This window comes from Ammospiza nelsoni, chromosome 1, assembly GCF_027579445.1.
Source record: "Ammospiza nelsoni isolate bAmmNel1 chromosome 1, bAmmNel1.pri, whole genome shotgun sequence".
Taxonomy (NCBI): Eukaryota; Metazoa; Chordata; class Aves; order Passeriformes; family Passerellidae; genus Ammospiza; species Ammospiza nelsoni.
The window spans coordinates 24,388,338-24,397,577 of NC_080633.1; positions in this window are offsets into that span (position 1 = coordinate 24,388,338).

Below are 9,240 nucleotides of genomic sequence, written 5' to 3' on the forward strand. Positions count from 1 at the left end.
GGAAACCAGAAAAAGCTTTCTGGAGCAGCCTCCTCAAATAAGCAATATGGATTTGTCACAGCCAACACTCCTTTCACAGAAGGGTAGGTTGATGCTTCTAGCTGGAATCAGCCGAGGAGAAACTGCTTGTGGTGTGCTGGTTCTCCTCACTCTCTTTGGACAAGGTAAGTCCCTCCAGCTGAGCCCAGCCACTCTCAAATGGCTGGACTCAGCTGGAGGGACTTACCTTGTCCAAAGAGAGAGAGGAGATGCATTAACTCATCACTCGGGATGCATTAACTCTTGCACACCCGGGTCAGGCCCGTCCCAACGCGGGTGCTTGTGGTTGGACAAAGTCCATGTCATTCGCTGCAGCCCTGTCGGGCTCTGGCGCTCCGGTTCAGCATTTGCCCAAGCGGTGGAAGCGATGGAGAGGGACATGTGCCCCGGCCCTGGTACCGCCGGCAGTCACTCGCACATGGCTGCGCGATGCAGCCGGGAAGGGGAGGGCCCTGTACGCCCAGGATGGATTTCCCTCTCGGTTGCCCCTGTGCAGCTTCTGCAGCGATTTCTGCACGGCTGTGGGATTCCCCCCGGGGATGGCGTTTTCCACATCTGCCTCACGCAGGGCCAGGGCCTCCCTTGCAGCAGCCACCAAAGTACGTGGCAAGAGCAATTCTTTCCTCTCCAGAGGCCATTGTGATTACAGACTGTGACAGTCTCAACATCAGCACCCCTTCAGCCATATACCTGGAACATATCTCTGCAAGAGTCTGAGACCTGGGTAAAACACATTACTTTTTTACCGGTGTTTCTTTGTACAGGCAGCGCGGGCCGCGGCCGGCCCGCTGTCCCCGCCCGCCGCCTCAGCGCCGCCATGGCGCGGAGCAGCAGCGCCCCCTGCCGGTCCGGCCGCTCCGCTCCCCGCCTTGGAGCTGCTCCTGCGGGAAGCGCTGCGCTCCCTTCCCATCGAATCTCTCCTGCCAGGAACCCAGCTCTTCTTTCTCATCAAATCCCTCCTGCCATGTTTTCTCTTTTCACAGATGTATTAGATTATTTGAGCTCCCGAACCTTTTAGGTCCTGTTCACATTTGTGTGAGAAAAAGCCCTGAGAACCCGTAAATAAGCAGAAGTATATTTGTTCTTTAGAAAAACTTGGGCCACACAATTCTGGTTAGAAATGGAAGTGTGAAATGTGAGTACTAGAAACTGCTTATTGCAGCAGGCAGAGGTGAGGGGAGGACTATGCAGCAGCAGTGTGTAAAATTTTCACAGGAAAATACTAAACTATTCTTACATCTGTAGTATGAGTAAATATGAATATGTTTCATTTCACGGATTGAAATATTGGCATAAAATTGCTTCCATTATATCACACAGAGACTAAATGACAGACCTGAGATTTCAGTTCAGGCATTACCAGATAACACATGTGGTGCATATGGCTACCCACCTAAAGTATATTAAAGGAGGGTTATGTAAATAGTCATTGTAAAGAAATATCCACAAAAAATACTAATATGTGTTACTCAAATATTACACTCTTGCAAAAGATATGCTCAAATCTTGAAGTGGATAGCTGGAGTTTTAGAGGTTCTGGTAACAAGACTGTCATAGTCTCTTATCACAATAGCTTCTGAAGAGAAAAGTCATGCTCTTGCCACATGCTTGGACATTGAATTAACTAACATTTTCATAGGCACATTCTTTGCACAAGATCCATCTCTGCCTCTAAGAGGCTATCCTCTGGTGTTGAACAGCTAGGAGATGTCATTTGTAGTTGCTTTCCCTAGGAGTATCCAGCCTATCCCAGTCTATCACTTTTACTGATACCTTTTTTTAATTATTGTGGTATAGCTTGAATCTTTCCTATGGTGAGTTTTTATTCTCAGTCCACGGCCACCTTGGGCATGGAGAATATTTTTCTACCTTCCTTTTTACCCACTTCTTTGCAGAAGCCCTTTGTCTGTTAGAAGACACTGTATGCTCCTCTGTTTTCTCTTTCCTTGAAAATCTCTTTGTTCTGTCTTACCCCACGAGTCCTATTGTCCCTGCTCTGGCTGCAATCTTGAGAGTCTTCAGACCATGAAGTATCCCTTCCCTTCCCTTCCCTTCCCTTCCCTTCCCTTCCCTTCCCTTCCCTTCCCTTCCCTTCCCTTCCCTTCCCTTCCCTTCCCTTCCCTTCCCTTCCCTTCCCTTCCCTTCCCTTCCCTTCCCTTCCCTTCCCTTCCCTTCCCTTCCCTTCCCTTCCCTTCCCTTCCCTTCCCTTCCCTTCCCTTCCCTTCCCTTCCCTTCCCCACCATCACTCTCCATATCTCCCTCTTGTTTCATCACGTTCTGGTATCTATTTCTCAGCTCATTTTCCTTCTTGCCTAGTCTAGACCCTGCCACAGTTCCTAAATCTTACCAGCCATGCTCCCCAGTTTCCCCTAAGTTCTTCTTAGTGAAAATTTCCCTTTCTTTTACTGCTTGTGAAGGTCCTGCCATGTTCTGTACTTCCAACTCTTTTAAGACCAGGAAGATTTCCCAGTACCTTTAACTCCCATCCCCTCAATGCACTCTTCCAAGAGAGGATTCCTCAGTCCCTGTTCCTGTGCAGGAGTTCACAGTCCCTAAATGTGCAGGGAGCTGCTGACAGAGCACCACAGTGGTTTGGGAAAGTCACACAGCTCCTTGGGCCTCCCTGTCTCTGCTCCTTCCTGCAGACCTGCCTTTGGCTCCTGTACAACCAGGCTGGGTAAGGTTATTCCTCCAGGTTTGTAGACTCAGGACTGACAGTGCAGGGCTGAGCTCTTGGCACTCACCTGGCCCATCAAAGCCCAGATCTGCAACTTCTGGGGCTGTCACCTATGTGTTGACCCTGCTGTTAAATCCTGAGTTTGCACATGCCCACCTAGCCTGCATAGGAATGGCAGTATTTTCTGGCCTTGCAACTTGACAAAATTTGTCTGCCTGTGCAGACAAATTTCCCCTCACATATCCCCTTTTTCTTCTAGCAGAGTGAAGCCTTATTTGAACATGCTGCAAAAAATTCCTGAGCATGCTGGTGGAGTTGTTTAACATAGGCAATACAGTATACTTTTTCCTTGACCTCACATTTGGAGGCTACTGAGCCTTTTGGCATTAATTAGCAGGAAACACATCTGAGGCAGATGTTTGGTGTGGGACAGCTTAGTTTAAAAAAAATAAAAATCAATAAATTCACATACCATGTAAAAATGTATTACAAAGTAGTGGAAAATAGGAGATTCTTGTAAAAAGCAATTCTGTCAGTCTTTTTCTGTGATATATAATTAAATACAGTTCCACACTGTGCAATTGTGATTGTTATTAAACATCTGCATTTACTACTGGACTACTGCTAAAAATACAGTTTTATAACAAGCAAACTACTGTACACAAATAATAAATCTCTATTTCTGTAAACTAAGATAGGCATAGAGTGCAGTGTTTAGCATGTAATACATTGTGCCAGATCCCGAGGGTTATTACTAAATGTCACAGTATTGCAGGCAAAACAGTCTTGACTTGGAGAGTTTGACTTATTTTATTGCCAATTGCAACCTTTAACTACTGATTGGGGTATTAAGAAACCAAGAAGACAAACAATTAAGCAAACATGGGGAAATTCCTTTCTTCCCACCATTCCTCCTTCCCATCACAGCTGCTACACTTTCTCAAACTTGTTGGATTTCCTTGGGCTCCCCTGAATGGCAGAGGTTGGTGGGAGACAGGCTGCTCACCTCAGTGCTGAAGCTGTCTGAAAGATAAAATATTTTTTAGGCCCGTTCTAAACTTTTTTCCTCATTTCTGCATTTGGCTGTACTGTATCTTTCAGACACACTTGAAAAGAGTTTCCAATGGAATCTAGTATTTTTCAGTGTCCCAGCCTCTAATTTAGAATAGAGCTGCAGAATATTCGAATGTACGGTAGATACAACTTGTGGATGGGACTAAGCATGCCAGACCTAAAAAACTTGAAAAATAATTGAAAGTCAAGTTTTGAATTTAATATGATTTGATAAGTCAGATACAAAAAATCAGCTTGCTGAAGTTAAAGGGGAAAGTGTCACTCTAAGATAAACATATGAAAGATGCCCAACACAATTTTTGGTTTTGTTTTTTTTTTTTTTTTTTTTTCCCAGATAAGTATTTGTCTTGACTTTGCAAGACATCCTTACTCCATTAATATTAAAATGAAAACAAGTCATGTAGAAGCTACTTTTTAGCCCTACAATATAAAAGTTGTAGCTTGATCAAGATATCAGTGTTGACATTGGACAGTACTTTCCTGAATAAGAACATATGTTATATTTCGTTGGGGTATGCTATTGTAATGAGGTACCCCAGTCCCTAATTACATTTAATTGTATCTGAGTCACAACATCCTCTGTGACCAGCAGTTTGTACTTTGCCCTGGAACACAGCACAGCATGAGGAGATACATACATGTTATCTTTTTAGGTGGAGCAGGATTTCCAACATGCTGGTATTTGCATTTCATGTTTAACTGAACTATGATAGAGATTTATACTTGAAAGGACTCCTTAGATGTCTAATCCTTTATTTATCTTCTTTGCTCCTTGTCTGTTGTATATTTACCACAGATTCTAATCAAGAAACGATCCTCTGCTTTTTTCCTTATTATTTAATGACACAGCACAACTGTCACTTTTCATTGCAAGGCTGCATCAGTTTCATTTTTTACAATGGGATACTTTTAAATCTGTCTATGAAGTGTTTGGAAACTTCTGCCACAGCTCTCTCTTCTACAAAAGTCTTGTGGTCTCCACAGAAAGGCAGTGACAGAGCTGCTCCTTTGGAAGAGTTGGGCTCATTTCATACATTTAGGAGCCTTTATGAAGAGATACTTGTTGAGAAAAGCATTTCTGTACAAACTGACATGGACTTTTATATTGTCAGCCAGTGTTAAGATTGGGTACTGAACATTGAAGTTTTTAAGAGATGCTTATGAACAAAATTCTGAAGTTTTTTGTGTGTGATTAGGGAATATACTCAAAAATACATCATGATTGACTGTTCAAGGGCATTAAAAAATACTTGGTTGGATGCAAAAGTATTCTCTATTCAGCCATTTATACACCTAGAAAGTAGCTTCTGTTAATCAGGAAGCCTCTTGCAGGACACAGCACTGAGGAAACAGACCCCCTTCAAATGGACATGATCAATTTGCACATCTGTCAGAAAGTTAATATTTACTAATATTGTGTCATTTCCCTTTCTCCTTCTCACTATCTCAAGCATAGCTCCCAGAAACTCCTGCCACATTCTGTGGGAAGCCATTGCCCTCTAGCTCCCAGAAAGATGTATGATATAAATGCATTGATAGTGCCATACTGGTGACAGATTTCCAAAGGAATTGTGCTAACACTGAAGAAAGTCCATAGAAATATCTGATTGTATTTTATGTGAGTAAGGCAAAAAGTAATAAAAAGAATAAAACTACTATGATAAATGCTTTAACCTGAGATCATAAAACAGTGGGACGTTTCCTTTTCAAGGCTCAGCTTTCTACGGGTAAAGCATGGAAGTACATGCACAGTATTGTGCTTGTACTTTGCCATCCTATCTTGCTTAGCTGGCCATGCTTGTTTAAGGAGATGTTTAGTGGAAGTATATATTCTCTTGACAATAACAGGACCTCATTGTGCTTTAACTGCCAGGGACATTTTTGCTGACATCTACCTACTCATCATCTCCCTCCCTGAGTTCACAGAATCACAGCATGTCTGAGGCTGGAAAGCACCTCTAGACATCATCTGGTCCAACTCCTGCTCAAAGAGGGGTCTTAGGAAAATCTCACTCCCTATCTGTTATACCAATTAATTGTTGAAATATAAAATTGTATTAAAATGTTATATTTCTTTAAAACACATGTACAGTTTACATTGGATACTGAACAGTCATGCTTAAGCAAGCAAACTAAAGAACTCCAGCTTATTGTAAGGAGGACAACCTGGTTCCCAAGATAAGGACTCTGCTTCTTGGAATTTTAATCACTGTCCATGAAGAATAAAAGATACTCCTGGGCAACCAAGATAATGCCAGAGTTCTAGCCCCTCTAACATGTGTTTGAAACCCTCCCACCGTCTGTCACTACAGATAAATAAGTATATCAAGACTGACTCTGGGTGCATCTGATCAATAGAGAAGCAAGTGGATGATGACATCATAGAAATGTAGTTGCTTTGCAAAGTTTTACTATGATTGGTAAATATTAGTGTGTGTTTGTTAGGCAGCAATAAGTGAAATGTGCACCTGAATGCCTGCCCTGGTTTGAAGGGGATCCCTCATGCGCATGACTAAAAGAACTATGCTTGTAATTCTATGCTTTGCATCCCAGCTTGTCTCCTTATATGGCATGGTCCAGGGCAAGATTTGGTACAGAGCTCAACTACAGCAGATTGGCCAGGACTGCATCCAGTTGGGTTTATCATATCTCCAAGGATGGAGACTCCACAGCTTCTCTGGGCAGAAGTCTGTGACCACCATGACAGTATAAAAGGTTTTTCTTATATTATGAACATTGGTAACATCTCCCTGAGACATTTCTTCTTCAGGTCCCAGCTCTCTCAACTCACCATTGAATGTCAGATGATGCTCATCATCATTGTGGGTCTTTGCTGGATTGCTGTGGTGTGTCTATGTCTTGGAGAACCCAGCACTGAGCAGGTTTGACTCAGCACTCCAGGTTTGGCTTCAGCAGTGCTGAGGGGCAGGGTCATCTCCCTCAGCCTGCTAGCAGTGCTTCTCCTAATGCTGCCAAGCATACTGCTGTCCTCCTGGATCTTGCTGCAGGCTCCAAAGGACTGTGGAATATACCCTGATGGCCTGTAAGAAGGGGTTAATATTTCAAAGCCATAACAAAGTGTGAGTTGGAGCATTCCAATATGAGCAGTGATGAAAGATGATATTCTTCAGTATTCTTGTTTTGAAATTACTTCTAAGATACATAGTAAGAAAGACTAAGTACTATACACCACTTTGTGATATGGTACAAGTGCTGTGTCTGTTGTTACTGCTCCTACATGTCAGACTTCCAGAGTTTTGGCTTATCTTCCCTATCTTTGATCTCAGGTCTACAGCCTCACTTAATCAAAGAAAGTCATTCTTGACCCTCATCAGCAGGCAAATGAGATGGCAAAAGCCTCCACCAAGAGGAATGGAGGAAAAAAACGAGACAGGATTTTAAAAATTCCTCCCTGTCCCATTTCACACTGCTGTCTCATTATCCTCATCTCATATTTCAACTGCCTAGTGTATGCATCATCTAGTTCAATGAACACACACTCCATTGGGTTTGGTAAAATATGGAATAGATTTTACATCAATAAATGAAAGTTTACCAATCTCTTTTGAAATTTGTGGTAACAGTGAGAAAGAGGTAAGAGTACAATATGCAAAGGTTTTCTATGTCATCCATTAAGCTTCTGTGACATTTCAGAATTGTTTTTTCCTTGTAGTTTATTGTTTTTATACCTCCACCAAACGGATTTCCCCACCAAAAGCAGCTCAATGCACTGTGCAAATTCTGGAACAACAATTTATGCCAGTGTATTTTTGGTTAACAGTCAGTAATACACAAGACACAATGAAACAAAACCAGATGAGAACAATATATTATAAGCAGAAGATGACTTGCCTGTGTTTGCCCTCTGTCTGTTTCAATAACATATTCCTATTTGCAGAGCTAGTTCTGCTGCCATAACTAAAAGTTATTTATGCAATTTTTTTTCTTTCTATAGTAAAATAAATTTCCCTTCCAGTTGAGTTTTTCTCTGTAAATTTTCGTTGTAAGTGGAGAGAAGGAATGTGACAGCCATGACTTGCATACAGGGCCTCTGGGGACATTCTACTTGCAACAGGCAGGTTTTTGTTTCATATTTACAAACCTTATGATGGATGTCCTTTCCAGTGAAAATGCATGGACCCACAGAGCTTTTAGGCATTATGTGATGCATAAGCAGAATTGTTTCATTAAATTTACAGTTATTTTTACAGGCACTTTGCAGAAGTTCAAAAGACTGTTAAGGTGGACTTTTGCATTGGACTAATAAAGTCATCTCACATTATTGACAAATGGCTTAAACCAAAAAAGTTTTCCCCTATGTTATTGAGACATGAGCACAGATTCTGAAACAAAATGTTTTGGGACCTTTAAAATGCACTTAGGCATGGGCTTAAGTGAGCTTAATAGAATGTAGAATGGAGCTGATGTTGACCTGACTTCTTTCCCCACCCCCAAAAGCCTAAAAATGTAAACAACAGGCAGTTATAAATACAGAGGGTCCAGAGTTGGAGAAACAACTTTCTCTTAATTAATCTGCATCTCCTGCCCTGTGGCCTGCAGTGACATCCAATGGGGTAAGATGGAATGATCTCAAGCGCTTCACTAATCAGCATACTCCCTTCAGAGCAATTACAATTATTGCTCCAGCAAGAAAAGGAGGAGAAAAGAGGGTGAAAATCAGACTTTGCAAATCCCAAAGAGCTGTCCTGATTTGAAACACACATGAAGTCAGTTTTGACTGAACAATGGAGGAATTTATAAGGAACTCTTTAAGCTTCTCAGTCTTTCAGAGATCTGCCCAAATGTTTCTACTTAGAGCCTCTGCCTGATGCCTTCATGTCAGATGGCTATTTCTTAGGGAGTAAATCTGGTGAATATGTTATTTTTGAGATCATGTCACTACTACTTGCATGTTTGGGCTTCATGTGCTGCCTCTGTGTAATGCCAAATCCTATTTTCCTCACATGCAATGGTGCAGTTGTTTTCTTCCCTTTTTTTTAGCCTCACAAGATCAGAATGCTGGCTGAAAAACATGCTATTTTTTCCTTGTCTTTGAAAGATGGAGACAGGAAGAATGTTTAGTAAATATGGATTAAGGAGGTATTTTAAATAAGTGCAAATTATTTTTCATAATACAGAGTGCTTTAAATATTATCATACAGCCTGTCTTAAAGGGTGGACACACTGTCTGCTTTCTCATTACTCACAGTTATGATTTTCTGCACACTTAATTGCTCCTGAAGTAACTTTTTTTCCCTCTGTAGATTAATTCAGTTCATATTTCCTCTTTTCCCTGACTGCAGCTAACTGACACCAACTAATAGCTGACCCTGCAGAAATAATAGTGATTTTTCCTGCAGGATTCAGAAGCCAGCTAACAGAAGCTTCTGGAAGAGTATTCTTCTATTTGCAAAGGGACTTGTAACACACTGTTTAAAGAGAGTAAGATT